Below are 22,762 nucleotides of genomic sequence, written 5' to 3'. Positions count from 1 at the left end.
ATCTGAAGTGCCATCGATGTGATCAGAGAGAGAGAATACTTTTCAGTACGATGTTACGATTAGGTTTATTTAAAATTTATTGGTACTATTGATTATTTAATATTTGTTGGTAACTGTTTTTGCAAAGTTGCTTACTTAAAAAAAAGAAAATTGACCGTAGAGTAATTCAGACACAGAATAAGGACAGAGAAGTAGTATAACTAGAGCTTGCCTTTTCTTGACTCTCCATGGGATAGTTTTGATAATTTCTCTGTTCTTCTCTTAGATTCCAATGCCCCCCTGTGTCTGCAGACATCTCAACATTGTAAGGGAAGTTTGGGTTTGGAATTGCAGAGACTCTAGGCAGTTGTACCCAGCCCAAAGTGCAGATCAGCAGAGCCTGTGGGGCTTTTTAAAGAAAACACAAATGCTTAGGTCCTCCTCTAGACTCACTGAGTCAGAATCTTCTGGAATAGGTCTCGGGTCTAAAGACCAGGCATGTGTGCCATCGGGATGCAATCCTTCAAGGTTTTTTTTTTTTTTTGCACTGGGCTTTCCTTCATCGGAACAACATGCAACATGATTGGGAGATTACATAAATTAATGTTTGAGGACATTTTCCAGGGCTCTGTCCTTCACGTTTTGTGATCTGCATCTTCACTGTAGTGTGTTAAACCCTTAAGCCTTGTCAGAAAGTCATGTTATTAATAACGTAGGGATTCCTTGCATTACCTGGGGAAATCACTTTCTGCCTCAGTCCATTCTTTGGAATGGGGATTAGAATGGTAACCCACCTTTGGGATGTAAGGATGAAATGAGAAATAGGTCCAAGGCAGTTAGTACAGGATCCGGCACAGAGTGAAGCCTTCCATAAATTATTATTACTACTTCTGATTTCCCTCCACTATTTATTTATTTTACAGATTATATTTATTCATTTATTTTAGAGAGAGAGCGTGCATGGGCGGGGACAGAAGAGGATGGAAGTGGGGGGAAGATCTTGAGCAGAATCCCCACTGAGTGTGGAACCCCACTTGGGGCTCAATCTCAGGACTTTCAGATGATGACCTGAGCCGAAATCAGAAGTTGGACACTGAACCGACTGGGCCACCTAGGCACCTCTTGATTTCCCTCTGTTCTGAATATTATTTGGTTGCAGTTATGGAGTCCTAGTTATGTCCTAGCTGTGGGTCAGGCTGGTGCCTGCCGCCCTAGGTTACAGTCATAAAACCCTTAAAAAATAACGTTAAGAAAGCCAGTTGGCCTCCCAGGACACCTAGGAGTCCCTCTAAAAAAGGGAACCATCCTTTCCTACTGTGACAGTGGTCAGCATCCTCCAGAAAGGCCACTGGAAGCACACCTGTCCTTAAACACAGTGGGTTCGTTACTCATCCTGAGGCAAAACCCACATCATGGGGAACTGTGGGGCTGGTGAATAAGAAAGAGGGTGTTAGAAAGAACTTACAGGATTTGGACGTTGGGTGGATGTTTTGGGGAGTGTTCAAAGAAGCAGGTGTGCTTCAAAGAAGCAGGTGTGCTTCAAAGAAGCACACAAAGGTGTGCTCTAGACTGCATGCCGACTGGAGGTGAGACAGTTCTGGGATTGGGTAGCTCCATCAGTCTTTTCTAGAAGGAGGTATGAGTAGTGTGACAACTGGTGTCGTTCAGAAGGAAGGCACTTGCTGGTATCAGCTGGGAGAGAGGAATGATTGGTATTTTCTACCTGGCATGACAACCTGGTTTTTGTCTGTTTGGACAAGAGGAAGTGGTCCTTTTTTGTCTCCCTTCATCACCTTGGCTATGTCACGTTGTGCTGCTATTCTGCGAGATGGTTTGTGTCCAACAGGAGAACCACATGGCCTCCCTGTGAGCCCCAGGCCCGCTTCTACCAGCAGTGCAGCCTGGCTCAAGGTGCCAGGCGACCTCCTCGATGTCACCGCTGCTTTTCCTTCCTTCACAGTAGAGGAGGGAAGTCTTCAAAAGGCAAATAGGTGTTTTCCAGGTAGAAGAAACTAGCCTGGACATTGAAGCACAGGGCTGTGTCAGGGGCACAAGACACTGGGTCGAGGAGTGAGTAGCAACAAGAATTCTGGAGAAGTTGTCAGATAACGAAATGCGGGAGGTAGAAGGGTTTCAAGTGGGGGAGCTGACATGCTCTGCGTTTGCTTTAGACGGATCCCCGGCAGCCTTGTGGGAGATGCATTGGTGACCAAGGGAAAGTCAAGGGAAAGTCTGTTCCCCTTTCCTTTTCTGGCTCAGGGCCCTTCTCCTACCTGCTCTGTTGCAACAAGTCCTTCACGTCCAGCTCCCTGTCCCATCCACGTGCTCCTGCTCTGGCCAGGGTGATTCTTTTGGAATCCCAGATCTTCTGTTACGTGTTCCTGGAAACCTTTTGATTCCCCATGAGCCGCAAGGTGAGAATCTGCACTGTGTGGCATGACTCACTTTGCTTTTCATGATCTTCTCACGGAACCCTGGGTCTCCCGCTGCCAACTGGAAATCTGCATTCCGATGTCTCATAATTATCTCAAACCCATTCTTTCCAAAAGTGTGCTTGAGATCCCCTTCCTGTATTTTCCTCATTGCCACTGCTACTCCCCAACTCCGTGAATGGGGCCACTGTGTCCTCCAGCTCCCACGTGCAAAAGGGAGGAGTCATCTTGGAACTCTGCTTTTACTTCCTCACCCCCTTATGCGATCATTCACCCAGACCTGTGACTTTATCTGCTAAATATTTCTGGAATTTTGGGGCGCCTGGGTGGCGCAGTCGTTAAGCGTCTGCCTTCGGCTCAGGGTGTGATCCCAGAGTCCTGGGATCGAGCCCCACATCGGGCTCCCTGCTCTGCTGGGAGCCTTCTTCTTCCTCTCCCACTCCCCTGCTTGTGTTCCCTCTCTTCACTGGCTGTCTGTCTCTCTGTCAAATAAATAAAGTAAAATAAAATCTTTAAAAAAAATATTTCTGGAATCTACGTCCTTTTCTCCACCTCTGCTTCTTCCCTCTCAGTCCAAGTTACAGTCGTTTGTGGTCTGAGCCATGCTGCCAGTCTGCTTGCTGAGCTTCCAGGTGCTCCTGCCTCCCCCAAATCCCTGTCTCCCCCTGAAGCCAGAGGTTTGTGGAAGGCCCATTCGATCATGTCACTGCCTAGTTTCCTGGCTTCTTGTTGCTGTTTGAGATAGACCCAGATGTTCCTTCTGTGTCTGCAAGGCTGCTCCGTCCTCCTTCTCCAGTCTTGCTTCCCCCTCGCCTTCCCTGCCCTACACGATCTGGTCAGTCCTTCCAGTGTGCCCGCCGGCCTTGGGGCGGCTTGGCTGCTCCCGCTGCCCAAGATGCTTTTACCCCCACCCCCCTTGCCTCATGAGCTCTCATCTTCCCTTAGATGAATGCAGTCACTCCATATTCTTTATTGAATGCCTACTCAGTTGCCGGAGGCTCGGTTCTCATGTGGTTCCAGATGTGACCCAGACAGACCATGGTGGAGCTGTTAGCGAGCCTTTCTTCCAGAGAGAGAAGCGCCAGGGAACACAGAGGCAAGCAGTCCGGCGTGTCAGGGGTGCTGGATGCTGTAGGAGGGCTGGAAGGGTTTATCATCTGAGCTGGGATGGCGGGAGAAGCACCCTGAGGACAGCGTTGGGGAAAGCCTTGCAGGAGGTGAGGGAGTGAGCCCTGTGCATGTCTGTGGGAACAGTGTCCCAGGCAGAGAAGGGGGAGTAGGAAGGCCTCCGTGGAGAGAGCTGGCCTGACTTGTTCCAGGAATGACGAGGCCAGAGTGAGGGAGAAGGAGGAGATAGCAGATGGGGTCTTAGGGACCTGGGGTGGTGGCCACTGGGGAATTTTGAAGTGAAGAGTGAGGTGACCTGACTTGGGTTTTATGGGATCACTTCAGCTTCTCTGTTGAGAACAGTGAGGGTGGAAGCAGGGAGATCAATTAGGAGGCTACTGGAATATTCCAAGACATGATGCTGCCGGCTTGGATCAGGATGGTAGGGGTGGAAGTGATGAACACAGACCAGGTTCTGGGTACATGTTGAAGAAAAAGCTGATGGGATGTGCTGACAGATTGGATGTGGGTGAGGCCGATGAGTGAAAGAAGGTCCCCAGCCTTCTGGCTCATGTTGGATGCGGCTCCCTCCGGCGGCCCCTGACACCTGCAGACAAGGTCCAGCCCATTATCTGTTCTCTGTGTATCTTCTTCGTGGCAGTCAGCCCCATCGCAGTGGAGACATCTTGTTTAATGTTTGTCTCCCCCGTGAGAATCATGGTGCCAAGAGGGACCGTGTGTGTCTCAGGGCCACGTGCCTTGTAGACCCCTAGGAAGTATTCCTCAGCCAGCAGAGTGACGAGGAACTGAATGTAGATGCTCAAGGTTCTATTTCCTGATGAGGACTCAAAATTGCCATGTTCTGTTTCCCTGGTTTTGAGTGGTCTGTGTGTTTTAGAAACCAGGCCAGGGGCTGGAAGACTGAGATTCTATTGTGAGAATTCCAGAAGTTAACCTGATTTCAACTGCATCAAAAAAAGTCACTCTTGAGGTGCAAGTGGGTCAGAGGATCACCTCTTGGGAGAGGTAGCATTTTCTGGAAGGCTTAGCTAGGCCTTTCCAGCTCACTGATGGCATCTTCCTGGCTCTGCCCAGAGAGCAGGGCTGAACTTTTGATCTGAAATATTCTGATGGTGGGGATTGGTGCTTTCCCTCCCCAGAGAAGACATGTCAGTTTAGAATGAAAATATTCTGGTGAGGACAAATTGGCAGCCAAACGTGCTCATCAGGAAAGTCAAATAAATCATGGATTTTCTGGGTTTTTTGTCCCCTCACCCCATTTTTCCCATAAGGAACAAATTAAATTTTGGCAAATATTTGTGAAAAACAGTGGTCTGAGATCTAGAATACTAATTTTTTTTCTTTTAATGGTTAAGTTTTTTTTTTAAGATTTAATGTTTTTGTTTTTGTTTTTTATTTAAAGATTTTATTTATTTATTTGGCAGAGATAGAGACAGCCAGCGAGAGAGGGAATACAGGCAGGGGGAGTGGGAGAGGAAGAAGCAGGCTCCCAGCAGAGGAGCCCGATGTGGGACTCGATCCCGGAACGCCGGGATCACGCCCTGAGCCGAAGGCAGACGCTTCAACGACTGCGCCACCCAGGCGCCCCATAAGATTTAATGTTTAAGTAATCTCTACACACAGCATGGGGCTGGAAATCACAATTTTTTTTAAAGATTTTATTTATTTATTTGACAGATAGCCAGCGAGAGAGGGAACACAAGCAGGGGGAGTGGGAGAGGAAGAAGCAGGCTTCCAGAGGAAGAGCCTGATGTGGGGCTCGATCCCACAAGGGAGGGATCAGGCCCTGAGCCGAAGGCAGACGCTTAAGGACTGAGCCACCCAGGCGCCCCTGGAAATCACAATCCTGTCAAGAGTCACATGCTGTCCTGACTGAGCCAACCTGGCCCTCCTTAAGGATTAACTTTTTAAATGACAAAAGTAAATACATTTCTCCCACTCAGCCTAATTTGAATATACTGTGCATACAGTGTTTTTTGTGTTTTTTAATGGCTGAATTGTATTCCACAGTGTGGTTGTACTTTACGTGATGATTCTTCTGTTTGTCATTTGGGTGGCTATGATTTTGCTATTAAGATCGGGCTGTGATGAACATATTTTTGCATGTGTGTTTGAGTTTTCCAGTGAGATGGATTTCAGGGTAAGAGCTTCTGCAAAATGATCCTCAAGAGTGATTATGTCAGTTTCTGTTTTGACCTATGGTAAATAAGATGCTAATCACAGAGTATTTCTCAGTCTCTTAAATTTTTTGTCAACATGAGGGGGTGGGGGGCAAGATAATGCCTGTTTTAAATTTATATATATATATATGTTTATGTTTTATATTTAAATCTAAATATATATTTATTATATATACATATTTATTTTGTATATGTGTTTAAATTTATATATATAAATATATATTTATAGATATACAAATATATATTTTAAAGAGTTACTTGTTCACGAGTGAACACAGGGGAGGGCCAGAGGGAGAGGGAGAGAGACAATCTCAAGCAGATTCCACACTGAGCACAGAACCTGACTGGGGCTGGATCCCACAATCCCGAGATCATGACCTGAGTCAAAATCAAGAGTCAGATGCTTAACCGATTGAGCCACCCAAGTGCCCCTTAAAGTTATATTTTTATAATCAGTAGTAAGACTGAGCATTTTTAGTTGGTCACTGTCAGTGATACTTTTTTCACGTGAGCCTTCTCTCCTTATCATTTTCCTACTGGGTTGTTGTCTTTTTGTTTGGGTATTTATATTTTTATTATTGATTTGTAAGAACTTTTTATATGTAGGATAGTAGTCCTTTGCCTCTGTATTTGTTGCAGTATTTTCTCTCAAACTGTTGCCTTTCAGTTTAGCTTGTACCATACATTTCATGATACATTTCATTCTGAATCTTTATGGTGCCAAATCTCACAGTCTAACTTTATGGCTTGTGGCTTTGGATAATGCTTTAAAAGACCATTTTCAATCACTACATTTTCTTTTAGCACTTTTATGGTTTGGGCTCCTACTGCTTAGACCATTCATCTATTTTTATTATTCTGTATGTTATAAGGTAGCAGTTTTGGTCCCTACACCATCTAGTGATGGTCTATATCCCCCATGGATTTGAAACATCACTTAGATACTAAATTGTTATATATATTTTAACACAGCCATGTGTCTGCCTTCTTCACTTCCAGTTGGAATTTGTTTTTTTCATTTTGATGCATGAACATTTTGACTGGCAAAGTTACTTAGTTGTGAATTGATTGAGAGCTCCCACAGCTTGCTTCTCAGAATAAGAAGAGGTTTGTACTAGGGAATAACACCCTTTTCTTAGTTCATTTGAGCAGCTATACTGCAGGAAGGAAGAAAAGAAAGGGACACTGACCAAAGGTATGTGTGTAAGTCTGTGAAAGCAATAGCTTTTCAGGAAGCCTGTGGTGTAGACTTCAACATACATGTCATTGGCCAGAACTAAGCATGTGGCCCTACCTCTAGGTGCAGGAACATGTGAGAGGGGAGAATTTCTCACAGGGCAGATTGATACCTTGAACAAAATTGGGGTCCTCTTAGTAAGGAAGAAGGGGTAGGTGGATATTGAAAGGGGAATTTGGAGGGTCAGCTACATCTCTCTTGGCTCTTTTTTTTTTTTTTTTCCTTTATAATTTCCCTAGGTCGGGGTGCCTGGGTGGTTCAGTCGGATTGAATGGCTTAATCTCAGGGTTTGAGTTCAAGCCCCACGTTGGTCTCCATGCTGGGTGTGTAGCCTATTAAAAAAAAAGAGAGAAAAGAAAAAGAAAAAAATTACCTCAAGTATTCTTAAGAGACAGAGGTGAAAGGGAAGAAAGCAAATGGAGGTGGGAGGGCAGGGGAGAAAAGGAGATAATTTGTAAAATGAAATGCTCAGGTCTTATTATTCAGTTTGATGAGCATTTTAAGAAATGTATACAGTTGACTCTTGAACAACATGGGTTTGAATTGCATGGGTCCACTTATATGCAGATTTTTTGATAAATATAGTACAGTACTGTAAACATATTTTCTTTATGATTTTCACAATATTTTCTTTAGTGTAGTTTGTTGAAGGAATACAAAATATAATACATCTAACATACAAAATATATGTGAATGGACTGTTTATATTATCAGTAAGGCTTCTGGTCAACAGTAGGCAATTAGTAGTGAAGTTTTTGGGGAGTTGAAAGTTAAATGAAAATTTTTGACTGCACAGGTGTCAGCACCCTTAACCCCTGTGTTGTTCAAGTGTCAACTGTATATCTGTGCCCCACCACCAAAACCAAATATGAACTGTATATGAAACTCCAGAAGTTTCCTTTGTATCTCTTTCTAGTTAGGCTCCTTACCTCCACTGGTCATTTTCTGATTTCAGAATCTGTGGTAGATTAGATTTGCCTTATCTTGTAGGTCGTGTAAATGGAATTGAATGGTATGTATTCTTTTGTCTTCTTCCACTCAGTGTGTTCTTTGAGATTTATCCATGCTGTGTTCACTTATCAAAGATAAACAAAGCCAGATCCTAGTTTAAGTGGTGAGGACAGATTTTAATCAGCAATAACTCCTGCAATCAGGAAAAGAGTCCAGCATGAATTCAACTCAAACTCAGTTTGTACAGAGGGCATTTTAAAGAGAGAATGAGGGAGTAAGGCCAGGTGTGAATAAAGTCAGAGAAGTAAAAGATTACAAAAAGTGAGAAAGGCGTTGTTCCATGTGAAACCACCTGCATTTACTCACTGGGAGACAGGAGCCAGACTTTTCAGTGTTGGCTGAGCAAACAGTAGATGCCTTGAGTTTTCTCAGTCATGGACTAAGGGGGACTGGCGTTGTCCTAGGGCTGGGGTCTTGAGCTGTTAGAAACTATGTTAGTGTTTGGCCCAGTCTGCATATGATAAGCCAAGGTTGAGGCCTTGTCGAGAAGGGGGTTCAGAGGAATCTGGCTAGAGTTTGGTCAAGGAGAGAGTCTTTGTCAGTGTAAAATAGTTTGTTCCTTTGTATGTAGTGTGCCTATACCACAATTTGTTCATCTGTTCAACTGATGATTAGACATTTTGTTGTTTCCAATAATTTGGTCATTATGAATAGGCTATAATAAACATTCTTATAGAAGTCTTAGATTTCTCTCAAAATTGCTTCATGGGATTGGTTAGTCACAGGGTGGGGATATATTGAACTGCTAGACTAATTTCCAAAGTGGTTTATCAGTTTACACTTCCCACCAGCAATATAGTAACACCCCAGTTGCTCAGCATCCTCGTTGACATTCTGTGCTGTCAGTGAGGGTGAGATAGCATCTCATTATGGTTTCACATTACATTTCCCTGGTGACAAATGATCTTAGGCACCTTTTTGTGTGTTTATTGGGCATTCGTACATCTTTTGTGAACTGTCAGTTCAAGTCTTTTGCCCATTTTTGCTGTTCCTGTTGTTTTTGGTTTTGACTTATTGGAATTTATGATATATTCTGAATAGGAATTCTTTGTCACGTAGATGTATTGTAAATATACATGTATAAGAAAATGAAAATTTAAAATATTTACAGTAGCATCAAAAAATGTAAAGTGGGGGTGCCTGGGTGGCACAGCGGTTAAGCGTCTGCCTTCGGCTCGGGGCGTGATCCCGGCGTCTGGGATCGAGCCCCACATCAGGCTCCTCCGCTATGAGCCTGCTTCTTCCTCTCCCACTCCCCCTGCTTGTGTTCCCTCTCTCGCTAGCTGTCTCTGTCTCTGTCGAATAAATAAATAAAATCTTTAAAAAAAAAAAGTAAAGTTTTTGGGGTGACTGGGTGGCTCAGTCGATGAATCATCTGACTTTTGATCTCAGCTCAGGTCTTGAACTCAGGGTTGTGAGTTCAAGGCCTGCATTGGTCTCCATGCTGGGTGTGGAACCTACTTAGAAAACAAAAACAACAGCAGAAAACCAAACTGGCTAGGAATAAGTCTCAAGAAAGACATGAAACACCTTTACACAGAAAAAATAAAACATTGTTGGGAAGAATTCAAGAAGACTGAAATAAATGGGAGATATGCTTTGTTTATGCATCGGAAGATTTGCTGTCATCAGGATTTCTGTTCTCCACCACTTGATTCATGCAAACAATGCAATCCCAGTCAAACTTGTAGCCATCTTTTTTAGAAGAAATGACCAGATCGATTCTAAAATGTATATGGAAAGGCAAAGGGTCTGGAATAGCCAAAATAGTCTTCAAAAGAACACAGTTGAAGAATGCTTATTCCTGCTGAATTTTAAGACTTATAGCAAAGCCACAGTAATCAAAGTCTTCGGCATAAAGATAGACCAATGAACAGAATAGAGAGTCCAAAAATAGACCAAACACAAGTACTGTTGATTGATTTTTGCCCAGAGTGTCAAGTCAGTTCAGTGAGGGAAAGGAAGTCTTTTTAATGAATTATTCTGTTTGAACTGGATATTCAGGTGGAAAGAAAATGGAGCTTGACCCGTACCTCGTTCTGACACACACACATTAATTTGGAATGGATCCTAAACCTAAATATAAAAGCTGAACCAGGGGGCGCCTGGGTGGCTCAGTCAGTTGAGTCCAACTCTTGATTTTGGCTCAGGTCATGATCTCAGGGTCATGAGATCAAGCCCCGTGTCGAATCAAGCCCTGTGTCAGCCTCCACGCTCAGTGAGGAGTCTGCTTGAGATTCTTTACCTTTGGCCCTTCCCCTGTGCACACTCTCACTATCAAATAAATCTTGAAAAAGAGAAAAGCTAGAACCATAAAACTTTTGTATGAAAACATGGGAGAGTATCTTGATGACCTTGGGGTAGGCAAATGTTTTGTATACAGAACATAAAAAGCACTAATTACAAAGGAAAAATAGATACACTAAGAACATGAGCAGGCAAGACAGGCTGGGAGAAAATATTCAGAATACATGTTCTTAAGTGTTTTATTTTTTCCAGAAGTATGTTAGCATTATTCAGGTCCATGGCATCCTATTATTCTATTCTGTATTAACTGTTTTTTTTATTGTTTGTTTGTTTAAGTCAGGTATGAGACATTGTACCGTGGAACTTTCTGATTGACTTCTCCTTATTTCACCCTCTTGTGAATGTTGGTTCATTTTCCATTAACGTCTTGCCCACTATTCAGGGACTCCTTACAACAGAGAGAGTAGATTTTATATCCTGTTAATCCTTGTGAAGTAATTGGCTGTTAGATGAAGCCAGAAGGCAATCCCAGTAGCTTCCATTGGGAGGAAACGTTAGCCTATGAGTCTTAGTTAATTGAGGCACAGCGTTGTTTTTTCTTTTCAATATTTTATTTATTTATTTATTTATTTATTTATTTATTTATTTATTTGAGAGAGACACAGAGACAGAAAGACAGAGTGGGTGGGGAGGAGAGAGGAAGAGGGACAAGCAGAGTCTGCACTGAGCTTGGAGCCTGAACACTGAGATCATGACCTGAGCTGAAATCAAGAGTCGGACACTCAATTGACTGAGCCATCCAGGCGCCCGTTTTGTTTTTTTTCTTAGTTTTTTTTATTATGTTATGTTAGTCACCATACAGTACATCCCTGGTTTCTGATGTAAAGTTCGATGATTCATTAGTTGCATATAACACCCAGTGCACCATGCTATACGTGCCCTCCTTACTACCCATCACCAGTCTATCCCATTCCCCCACCCCCTCCCCTCTGAAGCCCTCAGTTTGTTTCTCATAGTCCATAGTCTCTCATGCTTCATTCCCCCTTCTGATTATCCCCCTTTTTTTTAACCCTTTCTTCCCCTACCGATCTTCCTAGTTCTTCTGTTCCATACATGAGAGAAATCATGATAATTGTCTTTCTCTGCTTGACTTATTTCACTTAGCATTATCTCCTCCAGTGCCGTCCATGTTGCAGCAAATGTTGAGAACTCGTTCTTTCTGATAGCTGAGTAATATTCCATTGTATATATGGACCACAACTTCTTAATCCAGTCATCTGTTGAAGGACATCTCGGTTCCTTCCACGATTTAGCTATTGTGGACAATGTTGCTGTGAACATTGGGGTGCATATGGCCCTTCTCTTCACTACTTCTGTATCTTTGTGGTAAATAGCCAGTAGTGCAATGGCTGGGTCATAGGGTAGCTCAATTTTTAACTTTCTAAGGGACCTCCACACTGTTTTCCAGAGTGGCTGTACCAACTTGCATTCCCACCAACAATGTAGGAGGGATCCCCTTTCTCCACATCCTCTCCAGCAATTGTTGTTTCTTGCCTTGTCAATTTTTGCTATTCTAACTGGCATAAGGTGGTATCTTAGTGTGGTTTTGATTTGAATTTCCCTGATGGCTAATGATTTTGAACATTTTTTCATGTGTCTGTTAGCCATTTGTATGTCATCATTGGAAAAGTGTCTGTTCATATCTTCTGCCCATTTTGTGATTTATTTGTTTCTCGCGTATTGAGTTTGAGAAGTTCTTTATAGATCTTGGATACCAGTCTTTTATCTGTAGCGTCATTTGCAAATATATTCTCCCATTCCGTGGGCTGCGTCTTAGTTTTTTTGACTGTTTCCTTGGCTGTGCAGAAGCTTTTTATCTTGATGAAGCCCCACAAGTTCATTTCATCTTTTGTTTCTCTTGTCTTCCGAGGTGTGTCATGAAAAAGGTTGCTTTGGCCGATGTCGTAGAGGTTGCTGCCTATGTTCTCCTCTAGGATTTTGATGGATTCCTGTCTCACATCGAGGTCTTTCATCCATTTGGAGTTTATTTTTGTGCATGGTGTGAGAGAGTGGTCAAGTTTCATTCTTTTGCATGTAGCTGTCCAGTTTTCCCAGTGCCATTTGTTGAAGAGACTGTCTTTTTTCCACCGGATGTTTTAAACAGGCCAATTAATTATGAAGAGATTGAGTCAGTGATAAACTCTGACAAAACTCTTTGTTTTTGTTTTGTATTTTCCTTAGGTGATTAACACTTTAGGCCTTGTGGATCCGCTGAGGAAAGCAATGGCGCTCACAAGAAGGAAAACAGACTCAAAGTCTGTGTAGGTACAAAGTTTATTGCCCTTAAGACTTTGCTTCCTGCCTTCCATTTATAACCAAGAACGAAACCAACAAGAAATAGAAACCAAAAACTGAGACTAGTCCATGCAAAAGAACAACGATAAAAATGAGAGGTAGAGCAATATCTTACAGGCCAGTATGCAGCCTGCAGTTAACATTCCAAACTTGAAAACCGATGCTAAGAGTATCGGATTGATTTTTGCAATTGCATAAATATACATTGTAGGTACGTATATATGTACGTACCCTGCATATAAATACACACACACATCCACACAGACACCGTTTGCGCAACTGAAGTGTTGGGGGAGGGATGGCAGTCCAAGTGGGTAAGTAGGTTTGAAAAGCAATAGAATGAAGTTTCCTGCAAGGTTGCACAGCTCGAGGAAACAGCCTTGACTTCTGTCTGTAAAGCGGTGCCTTCCACATAGGCTGCTTCCGAGGGTTGTACGTGTTCCTGTTTGTCCAGCATGCGGAGTAATGCCTGGCACTGGAGTCAGCACTCAGCGGTGTTGATTAGAAGTGAAATGAAGCAGCCCCAGCCTCGACCCTCACTGGCTGGGAGAGCGGGGAGGGCGCCTTCCCATTCCCTCAGACGAAGAACTGCCCGCTGGAGGGCATGTCACACCTCTCCTGGCAAGTTCCCACTGTTGCAGGTGACACTCCTGCCAATAGGGCAAAGTCAGTCAGTGCTTTTTGAATGAACAGGTGGCTGGACCAGATCCACGTTTCCCACGGATGGAATGTGAGATGACTTTAGGTGGCACCCCGGTAGATGTGTTACATTTTCAAAGGTATTGATTACAGGGTGTGTTAGAAGAAAATATTAGGTAGCACGTCAGAGCTGGGTGCTAAAAGAAGTGAGTTGATCTAAAGGACTGTTGAGGGGCCCCTGTGTGGCACAGTGGGTTGAGCATCTGCCTTTGGCTTGGGTCATGATCTCGGGGTCCTGGGATTGAGCTGCATGTCGGGTTCCCCGCACGCTTCTCCCTTTTCCTCTCCCTCTGCCACTCCCCCTGCTTGTGCTGTCGTTCTTGCTTGTTCTCAGTCTCTCAAATAAATAAATAAAATATTTAAAAAATGTAAAATAAAGGAATATTAAATGGAGCAGGTGCATGGTGAGTGTCATGAAAATTTCAGGGCAATCGTGGATTGAATGAACACTGTTAAAAGGTCTTTCTAAATCTGAGATTTTTCATTCTTGGCATTTTATTTCAATATCTATTTATTTATTTAACTTTTTGAGAGAGAGAGAGAGAGAGAGAGAGAGAACACATGTGAGCAGTGGTGGGGAGGGCAGGGGAGAGAGAAAGATCCCAAGCAGGCTCCACGCCCATTGCAGAGCCAGACATGGGCCTCAATCTCAAGAGTCTGAGATCACAATCTGAGCCACAACCAGGGGTCGGCTGCCCAACAGACTGTGCCACCCAGGCACCCCTGATTTCTTCCTGGTGTGTCCTGCAGTCACTGGAGCATCGTGTTAGAGTTGTCATTATGTGTGCACATGGACGTGCTCAGTCTTCCTCGTGGAGTGGTTGGACCGCTGCACTCACAGCCCCTGGCTGCTTCAGTCCACGTACCATCTAGGGGCCATTTGAAGAAGGGGCACAAATTCTAATTGCTGTTCGAGAACCATCCATCGATACCTTCTGATCAGACCAAGAAAGACTCAGTAACACAGCCTACACCTGGAGGGTCAGGAGCTTGGAAAGAAATCTCAGAGCCGATGATGGCGATCTCTTCAGAAGCGCAGCCTCGCCAGTGTGCTTGGCTGCACGAAGGTCAATGCTGTGTGGAAACTCCCAGATATCCTGAAAGGGAAGACCTAACCAACCCATGTCACTCATCTTTTTCCTTTCATTCTGTTCAAATAAGTCTAAAAGGGCTTTTTCATAAACACAAAATTAGAATTCTAAGCAATAAGAAAAACACTGACTAACTGGCAGTGTTTCTTCTTTTTTCGGTCTTACAATTGATGGTGTCTTAGAATGAAATACGGCGTATGGTTAGTGTAGAAACATTTTAAAACAAAGAGAAGTTAAAACACACACATACACATACACACCCATGCACCCCAGAAATCTCTGATGTTTCTCCTGTTTCTCTGCTGTTCTTCAGCCTCCCTGCCTGCCTTCTGCTACTGGAACATTCCAAGGCGCTTCCTGCCCCAGAGCATTTCTATCTGTTGTGTGTCCTGTCTGGAATGCCTTTTGCACAGCTCTCTCTGATTCTGTGGGGCTCCACGTGGCCTTCCCTTTTCAGGGAGGCCTCCCTTTTACCTTCTCTAGTGCAGGTCCTTCCATCCCCCATGCAGTTGTCCTTCATCTGGCATAAGCTCTTATGTCTCTCTGTGTCTGCTCTTCCCGGGCTCCCCACGGTATCCCCAATGCCTGGCACTTAGCAGACACTGGACAGGTATTGCTTGAACTGGATCCATAGTGTTAAACTGAGGGCGAATGCAGAAGCTGCTCCTTGTCATCCAGGAGAGGGCAGTAGGAAGTACAGGGAGGAGCTCCTAGAGGAAGGCAGCTTGGTCAGCTTTTCAGCAGGTAGAGCCACTGAGTGGTGGAGCGAGTGCCTTCTTTGTGGGGCGTGCTCAGGGAGTGGCTTGGTGTTGTTGAAGGGTTCTGGCACCGGATGTCAGGGTTGGCCAGTCATTTGGAATGTTCCTTCCAACCAGACATCCATGTTTGAGGACTGTTCTCATCACTGGTCTGTAGTTCTTGCTTCAACTGCAGATGTGGCTTTTACCACTAGATGGCACTAGATGATGCCTCTGAGGACAGTGCTCATCAAACCACCAACAGAGAGCAATTGTCTCTGTTTTAATTATTGAAGTAATCGATCTATACAATGTTATATCAGTTTCAGGTGTGCAGCATAGTGATTTGACAAGTCTGTATACATTACTCAGCGCTCACCACGATTAAGTATAGTCACTATATGTCACACAGTAGGGCATTGTTACAATTTTATTTGACCATATTCCAGACGTTGTACTTTTCATCTTTGTGAGTTATTTATATAAGTGGAAGATTGTAACTCTTAATCCCCTTCACCAATTTCGCCCCCCCCCTTTACTTCTGGCAACCATCAGTTTGCTTTCTTTCTTGAAGAGTTTGTTTTGTTTTGTTTGTTTGGAGAACAGATTTTTCATGACACTTATACCCAGAACACATACTTCGACCAAAGCTTCCTGAAACAGTCTTTAACTCTTACAGTATGTAGTCCATACTGATTTTTTCTAGTTTACTCTAGTTGACTGTATTTTCTAAGATGGTGATTTGCAAACTATTACATTGATTTTATGACATGGATGGGTCACAATTCATTGTTTGAAAAGCACCATTTTAGACAACTGAGCCTGTTCACCCTTGTAAAACTCTATAGGTCAGCTTTCCTTGACAATCTGGGCTTGCAGGTAATTGTGTCCCTTAGTGCGTAGTTTGTGTGTTTCTGTGTTGAGTTGCTGCCTTGAGTAGCCGAAGGTATGTGCTTCCTTATGGGTGTCTGTGGATGTGGGAACATGGACGTGGGAGACTGGGGGGGACATGTTGGTACAGGATTTGCACCGACTGTAGTCAAGAGAGCAGTAAGCCTTGTCAGTGGATATAAAGAGAAAATAGAATATCTATCTGCTTCTGGGAGCTCAGAACCCAGCTGGGTGACATCATACACACACACACCCACACCCACACCCTACCCCTTTCAGCTTACTCCTCAAGCAAGTGGAAATGAGCTGATGCGCTCAGGATATCATTTAGGATGTTTCAGGGTGTAAATAACAGAAAACCAACTCCATTTGGTTTATTTATTACTTTTTTAAAAATGTAAATTCAATTAGCCAACTTACAGTACATCCATAGATTCAGATGTAGTGTTCAGTAGTTTGTCAGTTTTGTGTAACACCCAGTGCTCATCACATCACGTGCCCTCCTTAATGCCCATCACCGAATTACGCCACCCCCACACCCACCTCCCCTCCGGCAACCCTCAGTTTGTTTGCTAGAGTTAAGAGTCTCCTATGGTTTTTCTCCATCTCTGATGACTTCCCAGTCTGTTTTCCCTCCCTTCCCCTAGGTCCTCTGGCCTGTTTCTTATATTCCACATATGAGTGAAACCATATGATAATTGACTTTGTCTTACTGACTGGTTAGTGTACTTCGCTCAGCATAATACCCTCCAGTTCTATCCACGTGGATGTAAATGGTAAATTTTCATCCTTTCTGTTGGCTGGGTAATATTCCATTGTATAACTATATACCACATCTTTTTCCATTCATCTATCGATGGCCATCTTGGCTCTTTCCACAGTTTGGCTGTTGTGGACATTGCTGATGTGAACATTGGGGTGCACGTGCCCCTTCGGGTCACTACATTTGTATCTTTGGGGTAAATACCTAGTAGTACAATTGCTGGGTTGTAGGGTAGCTCTTTTTTTTTTTAAGATTTTATTTATTTGTCAGAGAGAGAGAGCACAAGCAGGGGGAATGGGAGGCAGAGGGAGAAGGTGGCTCCCCGCTGAGCAAGGAGCCCGACGCGGGACGTGATCCCAGGAGTCTGGGATCGTGACCCGAGCCAAAGGCAGATGCTCAACTGACTGAGCCACCCAGGCATCCCAAGGTAGCTCTATCTTTAACTTCTTGAGGAACCTCCATACTGTTTTCCAGAGTGGCTGCACCAGTTTGCCTTCCCACCAACAGTGTAAAAGTGTTCACCTTTATCCTCATCCTTGCCAACATTTGTTTCCTGTCTTGTGAATTTTAGCCATTCTTACTGGTATGAAGTTTTATCTCATTGTGGTTTTGATTTGTATTTCCCTGATGCCAAATGATATGGAGCAGGTTTTCATGTGTCTGTTGGTCATTTGTGTCTTCTTTGGAGAAATATCTGTACATGTCTTCTGCCCGTTTCTGGACTATTTTTTGAGTTTTGAGTTTGATAAGTTCTTTATAGATCTTGGATACTAGCCCTTTATCTGATAAGACATTTGCAAATATCTTTTCCCGTTCTGTGGGTTGCCTTTTAGTTTTGTTGACTGATTCCTTTGCTGTGTGGAAGCTTTTTATCTTGATGAAGTCCCAATAGTTCATTTTTGCTTTTGCTTGCCTTGCCTTTGGAGATGTGTCTAGCAAGAAGTTGCTGCGGCTGAGGTGGAAGAGCTTGCTGCCTATGTTCTCTAGGATTTTGTGGGATTCCTGTCTCACATTAAGGTCTTTCATCCATTTTGAGTTTATCTTTGTGTATGGTGTGAGAGAGTGGTCAAGTTTCATTCTTTTTCATGTAGCTGTCCAATTTTCCCAGCACCATTTATTGAAGAGGCTCTCCTTTTTCCATTGGATTTCTTTCCTGCTTTGTCGAGGATCAGTTGACCATAGAGTTGAGGGTCCATGTCTGGGTTCTCTGTTCTGTTCCATTGATCCAAATGTCTGTTTTTGTGCCAGTACCATGCTGTCTTGATGGTTACAGCTTTGTAATGGAGCTTGAAGTCTGACATTGTGATGCCCCCAGCTTTGGTTTTCTTTTTCAACATTCCTTTGGCTCTTTGGGGTCTTTTCTGGTTCCATACAAATCTTAGGATTATTTGTTACAGCTTTGTGAAAAAGTTGATGGTTTTTTCATAGGGATTGCATTGAATGTATAGATTACTCTGTGTAGCATAGACATTTTAACAATATTCTTCCAATCCATGAGCATGGAACATTTTTCCGTTTCTTTGTGTCTTCCTCAATTTCTTTCATAAGTGTTCTGTAGATTTTGGAGTACAGATCCTTGACCTCTCTGGTTAGGTATATTCTTAGGTATCTTATGGGTTTTGGTGCAATTGTAAATGGGATCTATTCCTTTATTTCTCTTTCTTCTGTCTCATTGTTAGTGTATAGAAATGCAACTGATTTCTGTGCGGTGATTTTATATCCTGCCGTGTTGCTGAATTCTTGTATGAGTCCTAGCTATTTTGGGGTGGAGTCGTTTGGGTTTTCCACATAAAGTATTGTGTCATCTGCAAAGAGTGATCGTTTGACTTCTTTGCCCATTTGGAGGCCTTTTATTTCTTTTTGTTGTCTGATTGCTGAGGCTAGGACTTCTATTTGAGCAACTGTGGTGAGAGTGGGCATCCCTGTCATGCTCCTGACCTTAGGGGAAAAGCTCTCAGTTTTTCCCCATGGAGAGTGATACTCGCTGTGGGCTTTTCGTAGATGTCTTTTATGTTACTGAGGTATGTTCCCTCTACCCCAACACTGTGGAGAATTTTAATCAAGAAAGGATGAATGATTTTGTCCAGTGCTTTTTCTGCATCAGTTGAGAGGACCGTATGCATCTTGTCCTTTCTTTTATTAATGTGATGTATCATGTTGATTTGATTTGGGAATGTTGAGCCACCCTTGCAGCACAGGACTAAATCCCACTTGGTCATGGTGAATCCTTCTTTTAACGTACTGTTGTATCCTACGGGATAGTATGTTGGTGAGAATTTTTAAACCCATGGGGTCTTTGTCTGGTTTTGGGATCAAGGTAATGCTGGCCTTATAGAACAAGTTTGGAAGTTTCCCTTCCATTTCTATTTTTTGAAACAGCCTCAGAAGAATAGGTATGAGTTTTTCTTTAAATGTTTGGTAGAATTCCCTTGGGAAACCATCTGGCCCTGGACTCTTGTGTGTTGGGAGATTTCTATCACTGCTTCTATTGCCTTGCTGGTTATGGGTCTGTTCAGATTTTCTGTTTCTTCCTGATTTAGTTTTGGTAGTTTGTAAGTTTCCAGGAACGCATCCGTTTCTTCCAGATTGCCTCATTTGTTGTCATATAGCTGCTCATAATATGTTCTTAAGATTGTTTGTATTTCCTTGGTGTTGGTTGTGATCTGTCCTCTTTCATTCATGATATTATTATTTTGGGTCCTTTCCCCTTTCTTTTGGATAAGTCTGGCTAGAGGTTCATCAGTCTTATTAATAATTTCAAAGAACCAGCTCTAGGTTCATTGATCTGTTCTACTGTTCTTCTGGTTTCGATTTCATTGATTTCTGCTCTGCTTTTTATAATTTCCATTTTCCTGCTTGGTCTAGGCTTTATTTGCTGTCCTTTCTCTAGCTTCTTTAGGTGTAAGGTTAGCTTGTGTATTTGATACTTTTCTAATTTTTTTTTGAGAAAGGCTTGTATTGCTATGTACTTTCCTCTTAGGACTGCTTTTGCTGTATCTCAAAGGTTTTGAGTAGCTGCGTTTTCATTTGCATTCGGTAAGAATTTTTTTAATTCTTTTTTTTTTTAAGATTTTATTTATTTATTTGACAGAGAGAGAGACAGCCAGCGAGAGAGGGAACACACGCAGGGGGAGTGGGAGAGGAAGAAGCAGACTCTCAGAGAAGCAGGGAGCCCAATGTGGGGCTTGATCCCAGGACCCTGGAATCATGCCCTGAGCCGAAGGCAGACAGTTAACGACTGAGTCACCTAGTTGCCTGGAATTTTTAAAAATTCTTCTTTAATTTCCTGGTTGAGCCATTCATTCTTTAGTAGGATGCTCGTTAGCTTCTGAGTGTTGGTGTTCCTTCTAAATTTCCTCTTGTGCTTGAGTTCCAGTTTCAAAGCATTGTGGTCTGAAAATATGCAGGGAATAATCCCAGTCTTTTGGTATTGGTTGGGACCTGATTTGTGACCCAGTGTGATCTGTTTTCGAAAATGTTCCATGTGCACTGGAGAAGAATGTGTGTTCTTTTGCTTTAGGATGGAATGCTCTGTATATATCCATGAAGTCCATCTGGTACAGCGTGTCATTCAGAGCCCTTGTTTCCTTGTTGATCATCTGCTTAGATGATCTGTCCATTGCTGTGAGTGGGGTGTTGAAGTCCCCTATGATTATTGTATTATCATCAATGTGTTTCTTTAATTTGGTTTTCAATTGACTTATATAATTGGCTGCGCATATGTTAGGAGCATAAATATTTATAATTGTTAGATCTTCTTATTGGGTGGACCCTTTAAGTATGATATAACATCCCTCTTCCTGCCTTACTATAGTCTTTGGTTTAAAATCTAATTTGTCTGATGTGAGGATTGCTACCCAGCTTTCTTTTGAAGTCCATTAGCATCATAAATGGATCTGTACCCTCCTCACTTTCAATCTGGAGGTGTCGGAGTCTCTTGTAGATAGCATATGAATGGGTCTTGCTTTTTTATCCAATCTGATACCCTGTGTCTTTTGATTGGAGCATTTAGCCCATTTACATTCAGAGTAACTATTGAGAGATATGAATTTAGTGCCTTTGTAGTACCTGTAGAGTCCCAGTTTCTGTAGATCGTTTCTGTTTCTTTCTGGTTTACATTACTTTTGGGCTCAGTCTTCGCTTAGAGGATCCCTTTTAATATTTCTTGCAGGGCTGGTTTAGTGGTCATGTGTTCTTTCAGTTTCTGTTTGTCCAGGAAGCCCTTTATTCCTCCTTCCATTCTGAATGACAGCCTTGCTGGATAAAGTATTCTTGGCTGTATGTTTTTCTCATTTAGTACCCTGAATATATCATGCCAGCCCTTTCTGGCTTCCCAGGGCTCTGTGGATTGGTCTGCTGCCAGCCTAGTGTTGCTACCCCTTTAGGTTAGGAACCTCTTGTCTCGAGATGCTTTCAGGATTTTCTCTTTATGTCTGAAATCCGCAAGCTTCGCTCTTGTATGTTGGAGTGTTGATCTCTTTTTATTGATTTTGAGGGGGGTCCTCTCTATATCTTGGACTTGTATGCCTGTATCCATCCTGGGATAGGGAAATGCTCAGCTATGATTTGCTCAAATATACCTTCTGTCTCCCCTCTCTCTCTTTCTTTGTTCTCGGGGACCCCAGTAATTCTATTGTTTTGCATTATGGTATTGCTGATTTCTTGAAGCCTCCCTTCATGGTCCATTAATTGTTTTTCTCTCTTTCCCTCGGCTTCCTTCCTTTCCATCAACTTGTCTTCTATGTCACTTACTCTCTCTTCTGCCTCACTTACCCTAGGTGTTAGAGCATCCCATTTAGACTGCATCTCAGTTAAAGCATTTTAAATTTCAGCCCGATTAGATTTTATTTCTGCACTAATATTCTCTACTCTCTTTTATGCTTTTTTCAAGCCCAGCTAATAACTTTATAATAGTTATCCGGAATTCCAGCTCCGATATTTTACTTATATCCATATCAATTAGATCTGTGGCAGAGAGTATTGCCTCTGGTTCTTTCTTTTGTTGTGAATTCCTCCTTCTAGTTATTTTGCTCACAGAAGAATGGATGAACAGGAGAGCAAAATCAAAAATATTAACCACGACCCAAGCAAAATCCACACTAGACAAATCCAAAGAGGTCAGAAACCAAAAAAGAAAAAAAAAAAAGGGTAGGGGAGAAGAGAGAATATAATCTCCCAGGTGTTCAAAACAGGTGATCCACTTGGTCTTGGGTATATTTTAGTCTGTTTGTTAAAAGACACTAAATCCCAATAATGTAAAATCACCAATGTGTGTGTGTATGTATATATACATATACAGAAACATAAAATTGAATAAAGTGAAAAGAAGCCAAAAATGAAGAATATATCTAATGTAAATGTAAAAAAATGAAAGTTAAAAAAAGACTTAAAAGCAAAGAGTTGATAATATAAGAAACTAGTTGAAAAGGAAAAAAGAAAAGGAAAATTTTAAACTGAAAGATCAACAAATCACGAGAAAACCTTTGAATTTTATTTACTGTTTTCCCCTAGTGCTTGCTTCTAAACTTGGTGTTCACCTGTTTTTCCACATGGTTTTCTGGGGGAGGGGCCCGCTGTGCTGATTCTCAGGTGTCTTTGCCTGGGGGGAGTTGTACCCTCCATTTCCAGGGGGCCAGGCTCAGTGTAAACTGCCTCTAGTTGGTCTGTATGGCTTTTGTTCCCTGAAGGCTTTCTGGGCCTCTTTAGAGGATGAAAACAAAAGTGGTCATGCCCTGATCTCCAGTCCCTGTGCGGAAAGATCATGGTTCCCTCTCTTCAGTAAACCCTCAGGGATAAGGGGTCTTCACTTTTGTGTATACCAAACTCTGCAGTCTCCTGCAGTGCATGCCTGCACTGATCCTCCCAGGAGAAGGCGGAGGGTCGCGGCTTTTCTGTCCTTTGCAGGGCCCCCACATGATAGCTGTTGCCTGACCAAGCCGCGGTTTGAGGTTTATGGCAATCCCCCTCCTCTGCTCCCTGACCCTAACAGATTTCCCGGCTCCAGTGCCTGGG

At 42.9% G+C, this 22,762-nt stretch overlaps 1 protein-coding gene across 11 annotated transcripts in view; it reads left to right on the top strand.

Moving 5' to 3' along the window:
• The window catches only part of LOC148110504 (uncharacterized), a 43,096-nt gene that overhangs the window by 6,000 nt on the left and 14,334 nt on the right, over positions 1–22,762 (top strand). The window contains exon 2 of one of the 11 annotated variants that reach the window (XR_015727535.1): positions 12,456–12,535. The exons of 9 other annotated variants lie outside the window; for them this stretch is intronic. The gene's annotated coding sequence lies outside the window, so the exon portion shown is untranslated. Of the gene's footprint in view, positions 1–958; positions 5,680–12,455; positions 12,536–22,762 lie in introns of those variants that run through there. One more of the 11 variants, XR_015727537.1, reaches the window with a different exon arrangement.

Source organism: Ursus americanus, chromosome 2 (assembly GCF_024610735.1).
Source record: "Ursus americanus isolate L20-20 chromosome 2, mUrsAme1.1.p, whole genome shotgun sequence".
Classification (NCBI taxonomy): Eukaryota; Metazoa; Chordata; class Mammalia; order Carnivora; family Ursidae; genus Ursus; species Ursus americanus.
This window is presented reverse-complemented; position numbering and strand designations above follow the sequence as displayed.